General features: G+C 39.5%; 1 protein-coding gene across 2 annotated transcripts in view; it reads left to right on the top strand.

The window, feature by feature from the left end:
• LOC100374040 (plasma membrane calcium-transporting ATPase 3) overlaps window positions 1-14,705 on the top strand; it is a 102,890-nt gene that overhangs the window by 18,517 nt on the left and 69,668 nt on the right. The window contains exon 1 of one of the 2 annotated variants that reach the window (XM_085497134.1): window positions 13,605-13,692. The exons of the other annotated variant lie outside the window; for it this stretch is intronic. The gene's annotated coding sequence lies outside the window, so the exon portion shown is untranslated. Of the gene's footprint in view, window positions 1-13,604; window positions 13,693-14,705 lie in introns of those variants that run through there. 2 annotated transcript variants of the gene reach the window in all.

Here is a 14,705-nt window from a genome sequence, read left to right on the forward strand (position 1 = left end):
AAGTACAGACTATAAACGACCTATTTTGTGAATAGTTTCCTGAACAATGATTGGCTTCCTCCCTTGTGAGAGCTGGAGCTTCCACATCTGTAATTGAGTCATGGGTGTTTTGTATCGTTTTTTTGTTTCATGTTATTTCTCTCCAAAGACTTGTGCTCTTTAGGTTATTTGCTACATGTACCTGTAATCATGGTAACCACACATGTAAAAAAAGACATTAGGATATTATTTCCTGTACGCTACTAAAAGCTAATCATTCACTACAGAGAAGAAAGTAAATTAAATAAAAAATTACATCTTTGGTGGAATGAATGTGCACTGTTTTAAGTACCTACATATTGATCATGTGACCAGCATCTGGTGTACCGGATATCATGTGACCAGCATTCCAATAGTGTATCATGTGACCAGCATCCTATGTATCATGTTACCAGCATCCTATGTATCATGTGAGTGGTATCCACTGATGTATCATGTGACTGACTATTTTTACTAATGTATCATGTGACCAGCATCTACTTGTAATTGTAATATATTAGCTAATTTATAGGTGTTTCCCAGATATCTCTTCAAATTCAAATGAAACTTAGTACATATGTGCTCTTAATCTCTTAATCTCTAATTAGAGAATAATGAGCGACGGATGTCCATTATTGTGTGATAACTGGGTCACCCGGCAATCTGAACAATCTGGGTGAGCTGGACAATAGGACAGTTTACAGTTTTTAGTTGAGCATACATATGTTTCTCTTCTTCTTTGTCTTGTCTAAATGTCACTGTGCCGGGATAGTTTTTGTCTTTTTCATCTTTGCATATTCACATCGTTATCCCGTAATATTTTCTGAGATGTCTTCAGCATACTTTCCTTCCCCCACTGTTGTCGTATATACCACAAGTCAAGCAGGTTTAGATCACTGTTTTTTGCTATTTGTTATGATTCGAGCAGCTGATCGCACACATTCAATAAATCCTCTTGTATATCTTGTGATATATCGCCTTCATGTGGTATCGTTTGACCAATCAGAACACATCATTTCAGTATACAGCAATGTGCGGCATTATAATAATCCTGGTTGAAATATTTGCTTAAATTTTGGATTCACAATCCAACTTGGTGCATTTTAGCCAGTATTTTCTGCTCAAAATTTGTTATAGATATATATTGTTTTGTTTTAGAACTTTTATTCTCACTTTTTCTCTGCAAGGAAAAGATTATACTAGGCGTTGAGTGCATCATTAGTTTGTATCTGTTCTGAATTCTTATTTTATATCTAGATTCCTAATGGGCAAGGTTGTAATAGTTAGCGCTATGTTTTATAAAACCATTCTAGGTTTCTACTCAAAAGTGTCTTCCGGCTAATATATGATGAACAGCCCGCCCCAGGGAACACATAAATTGAATCAAAGGATATTTAAATGTTTGAGTCTTCGCATTCAACAACACTTTTCAGGACGACTATTTGCTACGGCACCTAAATTGCAGTCTGTGTATCTTCCTGGAAATTTTTGTAAGAAAATCCACATTGTATAAAAGTCTTTTACTTTATACTGTAAAAGATATGATTGAAATTATTTCATTTTTTTAATGATCTATAAAAAGCACTATATTTGTTGTAAAATGCAATTAGTGAATTGATTGTCCAGTGTAACTTACACAGGCTTGTTTTTATCACCCTGATTTTAAGTGATATTAAAAACTGAATTATCTATGAAGTTTTTTGCATTTTGCCTAGGGGGCTATAATCTTTTCCTGTGAATTATAAGTAATTTATGTATTTCTATATCAATAATCTTATTTATACTATAACCTTTTCCTCAATCAAGATTTCAAAATTTTGGAAAGCTTGCTCTGACATTGTTGCTGAAAGTTCATTCACAACTCACTCAATGTTTACATACAGTTGTTTACAATAATGTCTCACTGAATACTAAATATTTGCTAGAATGAGGCTCTACTCGCTCAACATTTGCCAGAATGAGGCTCTTCTCACTCAATATTTGCATATATTTGCTAGAATGAGGCTCCAATCACTCAATATTTGCATATATTTGCTAGAATGAGGCTCTACTAACTCAATATTTGCATATATTAACTAGAATAAGGCTCTACTCACTCAATATTTGCATATATTTTCTAGAATGAGGCTCTACTAACTCAATATTTGCATATATTAACTAGAATGAGGCTCTACTTACTCAATATTTGTATACACTTGCTTAGAAAGAGGTGCTATTCACTCACTATTTGTAAACATTGTCTGGAATAGGGTTTTCGCTCCCGTAAAACAGAGCATATTTGGTACCGGTGTCTGTGACTCTATGACACCGTGACTATGTTACTAAAATTTGTTCCACTGATAACTCAAGATCTACAATTTCAATTCAAATGAAATTTGGCACACAGCTAATATATGATGAGTAGATGTGTGGAGTCCGATCAAACTCTGGTAGCGTTCATGTTTGTTTTTATTATTAGAGGACTCTTACGTGCATGACCATTCCATATTTGGAATTTGCATTTCCTAATATGGTAGGATGAAAATACCCCGTAAAATACAGCAAAATTACGGCACGCTCTAACTTTCGGTGTTACGGTGACAAATGTATAATAATATGTTATGAGCTCTCACAAAACATTGTACAGAAATATAAAAAAAAATTTCGGGGAATTGTTATAGAAAGGAATTCATTCATATCATCTGAGATATTTTCCCTTTTTGATTTGTCTGCTCTGAATATAATCTAAGAAATGATATGGGCCTTAAAAAAAAATCAACATCTTCAATGTCAAACCTGTTCAAAGATAAATACATGCAACAAACCTAGTAGTATAAATGTTTTGAAATGAATTCATGCCGTTCTTTCGTTTTATGCCATGTTTTATTAACTTGCATATATTTGTTGAAATGAGGCCTTTAATATATGCTCTTGCATGTCACCCTATTTCATTGCTGAGATTACAAACGTGACCAAATCCTTTTTTCAGTAATTTTTCTGTATTAACCCTTCCAGCACTGTCAGCTTTTGTCACAAAACAAAACTTGGTAATTGTTTCATTTTTTTTGGTGAAATTTTATTCAAGTTGCATACTTTTGGTTTAAAATCATAGAAAAATACATAAAAATAGACACATTGCCATATTTTGGTGAGAAAATATGACTTCCAACAGGTTTTATTAAAGAGTTTAATATTATTCCATCAAGGTTTACCATTTGTATTGGAACTTGATCTGGTGTGCATTTATAAAATTACTTTTCACCTTCTTCATCATTTTTTTTACCCTCCAGCGTATTCATTTTATTTCCACTTTTGATAATTACCAAATCCTGGCAAACCACAATGCTTTGCAATTGGAAATTGTAAGGTGTCATATCAACATGTACCTTATTTTTTTTCTTCATTGGAATGATCAAAAAATTAAGACATAGATCGTGTATGCTCTAAATTTCTGAAATATTAACTGATGTTTCTTGGCACTTGAAAAAGTCACGAAAATAAATCTTGTCCATACATGTTTATGATGTAACATTCATTTTGGATTCATCTTTATAAAATAATCTGGAATCCCTGTCGTGTTTATAAATTGTTTTCTTTGTAAAACATAGCATATTAGAATTTGAATGAATCTTCACCAGAAAAGAAATTAACGCCACTGTGAAATATTAACAATGATTGGCAGCAGTATATGTGCGAGTATCATTTGTCTGATGAGTTTTTAGGATTTATTGATGTCTTCTACTGTGTACAAGATCCGACCTGAATACTCGATGCACCTATCCCAGAGATCATTGCAGGATTTTGTATTAGCTGCTTACTGAGATATCAAGGCCGAATGAGTGGGTGGATGAGTGAAATTGGGTCCAGAGGTAATTTATTGAGCATTGTGGCTTGCATAAAAACTTGTTTCATTATGCCACTAGACTGCAAATTAAAAGAACAAGACATCACCAACTGAAAGCTGAACTATTGTCGTGCGGCTTGCTGAATTGAATGCCCGGCCTTGAAGTATTTTGGTTTTGACTGACTGGCTTGTAAATTGTCAGCTCGAGGTGTTAGTGTCTTATGAGGTGAGAAGAGTTTTGATTGGATTCCATCCATGCATATCAACTCACTCCTGGAAACACCTTTAGAGCTGGCATAAAATGTTACATAATGATTTACATGACTGTACATATGTGGCTGACATTAATTCACAGACAGATGTTTGTCATGAAGTTTGTTTTTATGGAGTATTTTATTAGTCCTCCTGGGATGTAGTCTGAAAACCGGGACGTACAGTGTCTTGATTGAGCTCCCCCTGTCCGTATCTTGGACATTCCTGTGCCAATCACATTCAAACTTCACACTTCATCTCGAGAGATGAATGCACGTTAATTTGTTTCATCATCTGATTCAAAATGGACGTCTGTTCCTCAGACATGCTTTGACTGATTTACTTGAAGTCAAGTATGCCAAGAATGTTGATGTAATTTACCATATTAACAATTGTGATTTCAAATGTAAATTGTAGTCAATGAATAGACCAATTAATCCCTGTCTTCCTAAGTCTGAAAAAAAAAATCTGTCTTGATATACAAGTTAAATTTACGGTTTTCTTCATCTGTAAATTCACATGTCTCTTAATAACTGAATAACATAAGGCAAAGCAGAGCTCTACAGGAGGTCGGTTGCATAGGTAACGTAGTGTCCGTGTTAGACTAACATTTCTACATGGTTTTCTGATTACATTAAAGTAATTGGCACAATTCTATAATTAGTATTTGAGGGTCAACTACCATGGATGCACAAAGCCATTACAGTTATCATTTTCATTCATTTCTTTAATTTCAGTGAGTTAAAGAGTATTTTGTATTGTGTATTTGCATATTATTGGCTGTCACTGGACATTAAAATTTAAGCTGTACACAATTCTAACTAAGATAGAGTTACAATTCTAGTTTAGGAATTGACATTGAACAAGGTATGAGCTATTGCTTCAATATGACCAGCCAATGTTAATGGCACCTTTAGAATCATAGATGATACACATGTAATGGTACAGCCTACAGGTATAAATATAATATTGACAAATCCTGGATTGTCTTCTCTGTGTTTGCAGTCCTGGATTGTCTTGTCAGTGTTTGCAGTCCTGGATTGTCTTGTCTGTGTCTGCAGTCCTGGATTGTCGTGTCAGTGTCTGCAGTCCTGGGTTGTCTTGTCAGTGTCTGCAGTCCTGGATTGTCTTGTCAGTGTCTGCAGTCCTGGATTGTCTTGTCTGTGTCTGCAGTCCTGGATTGTCTTGTCAGTGTCTGCAGTCCTGGATTGTCTTGTCAGTGTCTGCAGTCCTGGATTGTCTTGCCAGTGTCTGCAGTCCTGGATTGTCTTGTCAGTGTCTGCAGTCCTGGATTGTCTTGTCTGTGTCTGCAGTCCTGGATTGTCTTGTCAGTGTCTGCAGTCCTGGATTGTCTTGTCACTGTTTGCAGTCCTGGATTGTCTTGTCAGTGTCTGTAGTCCTGGATTGTCTTGTCTTGTCAGTGTCTGCAGTCCTGGATTGTCTTGCAAGTGTTTGCAGTCCTGGATTGTCTTGTCATTGTTTGCAGTCCTGGATTGTCTTGTCTTGTCTGTGTCCGCAGTCCTGGATTGTCTTGTCAGTGTCTGCAGTCCTGGATTGTCTTGTCTGTGTCTGCAGTCCTGGATTGTCTTGCCAGTGTCCGCAGTCCTGGATTGTCTTGCCAGTGTCTGCAGTCCTGGGTTGTCTTGTCAGTGTCTGCAGTCCTGGGTTGTCTTGTCAGTGTCTGCAGTCCTGGGTTGTCTTGCCAGTGCCTGCAGTCCTGGATTGTCTTGTCTGTATCTGTAGTCCTGGATTGTCTTGTCTTGTCAGTGTCTGCAGTCCTGGATTGTCTTGCAAGTGTCTGCAGTCCTGGATTGTCTTGTCAGTGTCTGCAGTCCTGGATTGTCTTGTCTGTGTTTGCAGTCTTGGACTGTCTTGTCAGTGTCTGCAGTCCTGGATTGTCTTGTCAGTGTCTGCAGTCCTGGATTGTCTTGTCTGTGTCTGCAGTCCTGGATTGTCTTGCCAGTGTCCGCAGTCCTGGATTGTCTTGTCAGTGTCTGCAGTCCTGGATTGTCTTGTCTGTGTCTGCAGTCCTGGATTGTCTTGCCAGTGTCCGCAGTCCTGGATTGTCTTGTCAGTGTCTGCAGTCCTGGATTGTCTTGTCAGTGTCTGCAGTCCTGGATTGTCTTGTCTGTGTCTGCAGTTCTGGATTGTCTTGCCAGTGTCCGCAGTCCTGGATTGTCTTGCCAGTGTCTGCAGTCCTGGGTTGTCTTGTCAGTGTCTGCAGTCCTGGGTTGTCTTGTCAGTGTCTGCAGTCCTGGGTTGTCTTGCCAGTGCCTGCAGTCCTGGATTGTCTTGTCTGTATCTGTAGTCCTGGATTGTCTTGTCTTGTCAGTGTCTGCAGTCCTGGATTGTCTTGCAAGTGTCTGCAGTCCTGGATTGTCTTGTCAGTGTCTGCAGTCCTGGATTGTCTTGTCTGTGTTTGCAGTCTTGGACTGTCTTGTCAGTGTCTGCAGTCCTGGATTGTCTTGTCAGTGTCTGCAGTCCTGGATTGTCTTGTCTGTGTCTGCAGTCCTGGATTGTCTTGCCAGTGTCCGCAGTCCTGGATTGTCTTGTCAGTGTCTGCAGTCCTGGGTTGTCTTGTCAGTGTCTGCAGTCCTGGATTGTCTTGTCAGTGTCTGCAGTCCTGGATTGTCTTGTCTGTGTCTGCAGTCCTGGATTGTCTTGTCAGTGTCTGCAGTCCTGGATTGTCTTGTCAGTGTCTGCAGTCCTGGATTGTCTTGCCAGTGTCTGCAGTCCTGGATTGTCTTGTCAGTGTCTGCAGTCCTGGATTGTCTTGTCTGTGTCTGCAGTCCTGGATTGTCTTGTCAGTGTCTGCAGTCCTGGATTGTCTTGTCACTGTTTGCAGTCCTGGATTGTCTTGTCAGTGTCTGTAGTCCTGGATTGTCTTGTCTTGTCAGTGTCTGCAGTCCTGGATTGTCTTGCAAGTGTTTGCAGTCCTGGATTGTCTTGTCATTGTTTGCAGTCCTGGATTGTCTTGTCTTGTCTGTGTCCGCAGTCCTGGATTGTCTTGTCAGTGTCTGCAGTCCTGGATTGTCTTGTCTGTGTCTGCAGTCCTGGATTGTCTTGCCAGTGTCCGCAGTCCTGGATTGTCTTGCCAGTGTCTGCAGTCCTGGGTTGTCTTGTCAGTGTCTGCAGTCCTGGGTTGTCTTGTCAGTGTCTGCAGTCCTGGGTTGTCTTGCCAGTGCCTGCAGTCCTGGATTGTCTTGTCTGTATCTGTAGTCCTGGATTGTCTTGTCTTGTCAGTGTCTGCAGTCCTGGATTGTCTTGCAAGTGTCTGCAGTCCTGGATTGTCTTGTCAGTGTCTGCAGTCCTGGATTGTCTTGTCTGTGTTTGCAGTCTTGGACTGTCTTGTCAGTGTCTGCAGTCCTGGATTGTCTTGTCAGTGTCTGCAGTCCTGGATTGTCTTGTCTGTGTCTGCAGTCCTGGATTGTCTTGCCAGTGTCCGCAGTCCTGGATTGTCTTGTCAGTGTCTGCAGTCCTGGATTGTCTTGTCTGTGTCTGCAGTCCTGGATTGTCTTGCCAGTGTCCGCAGTCCTGGATTGTCTTGCCAGTGTCTGCAGTCCTGGGTTGTCTTGTCAGTGTCTGCAGTCCTGGGTTGTCTTGTCAGTGTCTGCAGTCCTGGGTTGTCTTGTCAGTGTCTGCAGTCCTGGGTTGTCTTGCCAGTGCCTGCAGTCCTGGATTGTCTTGTCTGTGTCTGCAGTCCTGGATTGTCTTGTCTGTGTCTGTAGTCCTGGATTGTCTTGTCTTGTCAGTGTCTGCAGTCCTGGATTGTCTTGCAAGTGTTTGCAGTCCTGGGTTGTCTTGTCAGTGTCTGCAGTCCTGGATTGTCTTGCAAGTGTTTGCAGTCCTGGGTTGTCTTGTCAGTGTCTGCAGTCCTGGATTGTCTTGTCAGTGTCTGCAGTCCTAGATTGTCTTGTCTGTGTTTGCAGTCTTGGACTGTCTTGTCAGTGTCTGCAGTCCTGGGTTGTCTTGCAAGTGTTTGCAGTCCTGGGTTGTCCTGTCAGTGTCTGCAGTCCTGGATTGTCTTGCCAGTGCCTGCAGTCCTAGATTGTCTTGTCTGTGTCTGTAGTCTTGGACTGTCTTGTCAGTGCCTGCAGTTCTGGATTGTCTTGTCTGTGTCTGTAGTCCTGGATTGTCTTGTCTTGTCAGTGTCTGCAGTCCTGGATTGTCTTGCAAGTGTTTGCAGTCCTGGATTGTCCTGTCAGTGTCTGCAGTCCTGGATTGTCTTGCCAGTGCCTGCAGTCCTAGATTGTCTTGTCTGTGTCTGTAGTCTTGGACTGTCTTGTCAGTGCCTGCAGTTCTGGATTGTCTTGTCTGTGTCTGTAGTCCTGGATTGTCTTGTCTTGTCAGTGTCTGCAGTCCTGGATTGTCTTGCAAGTGTTTGCAGTCCTGGATTGTCTTGTCATTGTTTGCAGTCCTGGATTGTCTTGTCTTGTCTGTGTCCGCAGTCCTGGATTGTCTTGTCAGTGTCTGCAGTCCTGGATTGTCTTGTCTGTGTCTGCAGTCCTGGATTGTCTTGCCAGTGTCCGCAGTCCTGGATTGTCTTGCCAGTGTCTGCAGTCCTGGGTTGTCTTGTCAGTGTCTGCAGTCCTGGGTTGTCTTGTCAGTGTCTGCAGTCCTGGGTTGTCTTGCCAGTGCCTGCAGTCCTGGATTGTCTTGTCTGTGTCTGTAGTCCTGGATTGTCTTGTCTTGTCAGTGTCTGCAGTCCTGGATTGTCTTGCAAGTGTCTGCAGTCCTGGATTGTCTTGTCAGTGTCTGCAGTCCTGGATTGTCTTGTCTGTGTTTGCAGTCTTGGACTGTCTTGTCAGTGTCTGCAGTCCTGGATTGTCTTGTCAGTGTCTGCAGTCCTGGATTGTCTTGTCTGTGTCTGCAGTCCTGGATTGTCTTGCCAGTGTCCGCAGTCCTGGATTGTCTTGTCAGTGTCTGCAGTCCTGGATTGTCTTGTCTGTGTCTGCAGTCCTGGATTGTCTTGCCAGTGTCCGCAGTCCTGGATTGTCTTGCCAGTGTCTGCAGTCCTGGGTTGTCTTGTCAGTGTCTGCAGTCCTGGGTTGTCTTGTCAGTGTCTGCAGTCCTGGGTTGTCTTGTCAGTGTCTGCAGTCCTGGGTTGTCTTGCCAGTGCCTGCAGTCCTGGATTGTCTTGTCTGTGTCTGCAGTCCTGGATTGTCTTGTCTGTGTCTGTAGTCCTGGATTGTCTTGTCTTGTCAGTGTCTGCAGTCCTGGATTGTCTTGCAAGTGTTTGCAGTCCTGGGTTGTCTTGCCAGTGTCTGCAGTCCTGGGTTGTCTTGTCAGTGTCTGCAGTCCTGGGTTGTCTTGTCAGTGTCTGCAGTCCTGGGTTGTCTTGTCAGTGTCTGCAGTCCTGGGTTGTCTTGCCAGTGCCTGCAGTCCTGGATTGTCTTGTCTGTGTCTGCAGTCCTGGATTGTCTTGTCTGTGTCTGTAGTCCTGGATTGTCTTGTCTTGTCAGTGTCTGCAGTCCTGGATTGTCTTGCAAGTGTTTGCAGTCCTGGGTTGTCTTGTCAGTGTCTGCAGTCCTGGATTGTCTTGTCAGTGTCTGCAGTCCTAGATTGTCTTGTCTGTGTTTGCAGTCTTGGACTGTCTTGTCAGTGTCTGCAGTCCTGGGTTGTCTTGCAAGTGTTTGCAGTCCTGGGTTGTCCTGTCAGTGTCTGCAGTCCTGGATTGTCTTGCCAGTGCCTGCAGTCCTAGATTGTCTTGTCTGTGTCTGTAGTCTTGGACTGTCTTGTCAGTGCCTGCAGTTCTGGATTGTCTTGTCTGTGTCTGTAGTCTTGGATTGTCTTGTCTGTGTCTGTAGTCTTGGACTGTCTTGCCAGTGCCTGCAGTCCTGGATTGTCTTGCCAGTGCCTGCAGTCCTGGATTGTCTTGTCTGTGTTTGCAGTCTTGGACTGTCTTGTCAGTGTCTGCAGTCCTGGGTTGTCTTGCCAGTGCCTGCAGTCCTGGATTGTCTTGTCTGTGTCTGTAGTCCTGGATTGTCTTGTCTTGTCAGTGTCTGCAGTCCTGGATTGTCTTGCAAGTGTTTGCAGTCCTGGGTTGTCTTGTCAGTGTCTGCAGTCCTGGATTGTCTTGTCAGTGTCTGCAGTCCTGGGTTGTCTTGAATAAAAAATTATGATGGCAATGCATACAGTAGTTTCATTTTCTGCTTCAGTTACATTACAGCATATTAAGATAAGTAAATAAGTAAATAATATTGCTACAATGTTTCTGTTCTTATCTTGGTTACTTATATGTAGTTTGGACATGATTTTTCATCATCTTCTATTTTCTTGTCCAATGTGGTGTAAATTATGGTAAAATCATTGTCATTTCAAGTCTCATCACGTAACTGTGAATCATCGAACATAAAATGGGGACTAAAGATATTAAAGCATTCAACATGCAGTGGTGAGTTTAATGTTCAGTTACATGCTGCAGGATAACTGAACAGCATGCACCGAGAGAGATAGAGAGATGTATTTATTTTGTTTTCAAACAAACATAAGATGAAGCTCTTAAAATTTGGTGTCATTTTAACATATAATTTCATGGATCATTCACATTGTAGAATGAAACTGTATTTTACTAGACATGTTGAATTCCTTTATGTCATTAAATTATAAGACCAAGACATTAAATGTCTATATATATTAACATAGGAAATCTGCAGTGGTTTATTTGCATCTCATAAGCATGCACTTTATATAACTTATCAATTGATGAGTTTTGAGTTATAATGTTATCAATAGGTTTTTGTGCGAGGATGGGGGATTGATTCCTTGCTCACTCAATTTCTTCGCTGGTTTCCCTGGTTCCCAGCGTTCTAATGAGCTTTCGAACATCAAAACGATGAAATCAACCCTCCTACGCAGACGAAATTTGATCGTTTTTACAGCAGAGCGTGAAAGTTTATAAGGTACTGGCAGAACTTGAAACTTGTCTCTATGCCATCATATACATGCAGGTTGCAATAAAGAAGAAAGATTTTAGGACTTGGTCTCAGGTGGTGCTGTTCATATGCTGTTGTGTACAATATAGGTACTGCTACATATACATGTATGTGTGACCAATTTTGGGGATGCCACATGCTACAAAATAAATTGTCTTGTGTATGTACTAAGTATATCACATGTCTGTTTAAACTCATCTTTGTTTTCTGTTCACTATTTCAAATTATTTACTGTATCACTGTACTTTTTTGGTGAATCTGCAGATTGTCTTTGGATGCTGCAATTTGACAACAGTATAATAGAATCTGTGACGTCAATTATGTTGTTTTTTCTCACCTAATATGCTCTTGACTTTAACTTGAATACAGCATATTGTTGGCCTTCAGGTGTGAATGTTTCATTAATCAAGTTATTTGGTTATTTTGTGTAATTTACCTCAATCTAAAATACATGAGTATTTATAATTCACAAACGTCTCCATATTATTATAATTCACAAACGTCTCCATATTATTATAATAACAGATGTGTACTTATGTCAGCAATAGAGTTTCGAACTTTCGGGGAACGCCACATTGGGTGTAACTATTACCATGGAAATGATATAGTTGGATTGAAAGGACGGAATTTAGCTTTCGCGAATTTTTGTTAAATGTGAAAAATAAGTCTTTCGCAATATTGGTCCCGTTTATTAGATTATGACATTTGTACATGCATTTTATAGAATTGTGTATGGGGAGCTGGGAACAGGTACCTGTCTACCACATACACCACATAGAAATATTGAAAAATAAAATCATTTTGTAGCTAATAATCATTGTATAAAGTATTATTAGATCATATTGCTTTTAACCAACCTTGTCTACTTCACAATTCTAGATATCTAATTATTTTGCTTTATTTAATTTATTTCTCATTCAATGTGTCCCTTTCTGCAAGCCCAATAGAATACTAATTTTCTTTCCAGCATTGCCTTCATTACCATAATTAACCTGTGACTGTACAAGTTATTAGGAAATCATTTCTTCAGATTTATGGCAACACTGAAATGTTCCCAGCATGCCTTGTGCTGTATTTCTTCTATTAGAAGCACATATATGCTGAAAATTGAATTATTTTAGCTGTATTAGTGGCATAACCATGTAAAACAATGTTTCTTGGGCTTCTTGTCGTCGTCTGACCAGTTATATCTAAGAATTCTTCATCAAAAATAATTTTTATTCATAAATCAAGCATTTGAAGCCTTCGAATAAGCAAAGAAAATGTTGTAATAAATGGCTCCAAACAAACACACCCAAGATGTTGCATTAAGGCATGTGCTTCTAATACAATATTAATTAATGTGAATCTGAGTACAACAACTTCTGGGTATACATGTACTGTATACCTTAATAACAATTTACACGGTACTTACTTAAATGTCTTTGGTATTTGAGCATTTTGTACTATTATAAATTTGTGTTTTAGTGGCAATCACGACAAAGCAGAATACTCATTAACCTTTTGGATGTGTATATTTTCTCACCATCCTTACTGTGCAGCATTTGTAATGTATTTTATAATATTACTTTGTGTTAATGTCGCACTAAGTGGCTGCAGATCTTAATCAAAATTATGTGGGGTTTATTTTGTAAAAATTGACAAAACTTGACTTTAGCGATCAAAAAGGTTGTAAAAAAAAACGTGACTAAAGTGGCAAGGGTCTGACATTTGAATTCAAATTGCAATAAGACAATATTTTGAGTAATGTCAAATAATGGTTGCATTCATGTAGAACAGCTTCTGTGCAGGATAAAATAGTTTTATCCGTGGGTGGCTAAATACTACCAACTAGTCACTTTGCAAATGTCACGATAGCATTACGAAAAATAACAATATTGTTCAGATTCATGTAGCAAATTGAAGTGTGCTATTATCCAGCATGCTTTTCTGATACCATATTTATTCTATTATAAATTTATCTCCAATAGAAACCAAAAAATTACATACATAAATATATTGATTGATTGCTGGATCATTACAATATGACTCATTTTGACGCAAATCTGTAATTTACGAACAAATGCAGTATTAGATGATCATTTATGCTTTGAAATGACTATTAGCCATTTTAAGTCAAAGTGATAAATTTTTGTCAAAATCTAAATGCAAGTCGCCATTGGCTACAGATAAAGCGTTAGTAAAAACACAAAAGGCTGACATATTGTACTTGTATATTGCGATGTAAAATGTTTCTAATGTACATAAATTAAATTCAAAATTGCTCTCAAGGTTAAACAAACAACATCTCATAAATATAGCTTTGTGACCATCTTGATAAAAATAAAATGTAATTATTATCTTTCTAATAATGTGACTCCAATAACTGTAATCCTGTCTAAAAAACAACTGCTTGTAAACGCAATATTTCAATGCCTCACAACCACTGGGATGGCATGCTATGTGGTTTGACATGTCCATTGATCCGACTGCCTCCTACACAGTTTGGTTGTGTCTGCTAGCTTTCACATTTCAATCACTGTGCTTAGCTCGACTCATTCTTCTCTTGATGCATTCTGGGAAATCATTGTGACATTCAGTCTTCCATGGCCACGGTGATGCCTTGCTCTTCTGGGCAGTTACTTCATGGTGATTTGGTTCACTTGTTAAATCCTCTCTCTCCAGGTAAGCTTGTACATATCAAGGGGGGGATCATTTTAACTGTTGTGACATATTGAAAAGATAGCTTAAAATACCGTGCAAGGATTAAGCCATCGCTAAAATACATTCTTATATAGGTCAGGGTTTGTTGCTGAGCATCGGTGAAAAAAATATCACCATTTTAATTTGTAAATTTGTCATTGAAGTCAAATTTATAAATCAATGTTGTTTCCATCCTGTCTATCAATTTTAAAATCAGTCGTGGTAAAAACGAGTGTATGTAGTGTGCTTCTACCGCATTGTATAACATTGTCAGTGTCTTAATAGAATAGCATTAAATCTGTGTAGTGTATCTCCCCCAAACATTAGATCTGTGTATACCAATTAAGCACTTGCACTTGACATGTATTGATAGATGACATACCCACAATTTTAATTGTGAGTTTTTATGTTGATATTTGAGTCTTATGCTTCATCAGTTAACCTTCTGACTGTGGCAAGCCATGTTGATCACTCGGAGATAATATCATTAATTTCTCTCCAAAATAACCCATTTTATGCCCCAGTTGAAGAGGCTGCAGTATTATTTTGAATTTCAAAATTTCTCTGTGAAGATGATATAGCGATGGTTATGCTTAATGAATTCTTGGGTGTATTTTTGCAGGTTTAATATTACATGTGATGTGGTATGACACGAATTTTGAATATTCATGAGTTGAAATCACAGGGATGAAGAGCCATCTCTCATATGATAGATCCCTCCTCTAACACTGTTTAAATGTGACAGAATCCTTTTTTTAGCTCTGCTGTCGACAAAATCATATTACTGATTGTGCATTGCTGTCTGTCATCCGTTGCCCGTTGGTGTCATCTTTCTATTTTTGACTTCTTAAATAATGTCAGCTATATGGGGGGTCGGAATCACTTCAAATGTACCTTGGGTGCTTCTCTCTCAGATGATACCTTCAATGTTTCAAAATGCTATTTTTGACATCTTCTTGAAAATGGCTATCCCAATTGCTTTCAAATTGATATTT

This window comes from Saccoglossus kowalevskii, chromosome 3 (genome assembly GCF_978046115.1).
Source record: "Saccoglossus kowalevskii chromosome 3, keSacKowa6.1, whole genome shotgun sequence".
NCBI classification, from domain to species: Eukaryota; Metazoa; Hemichordata; class Enteropneusta; family Harrimaniidae; genus Saccoglossus; species Saccoglossus kowalevskii.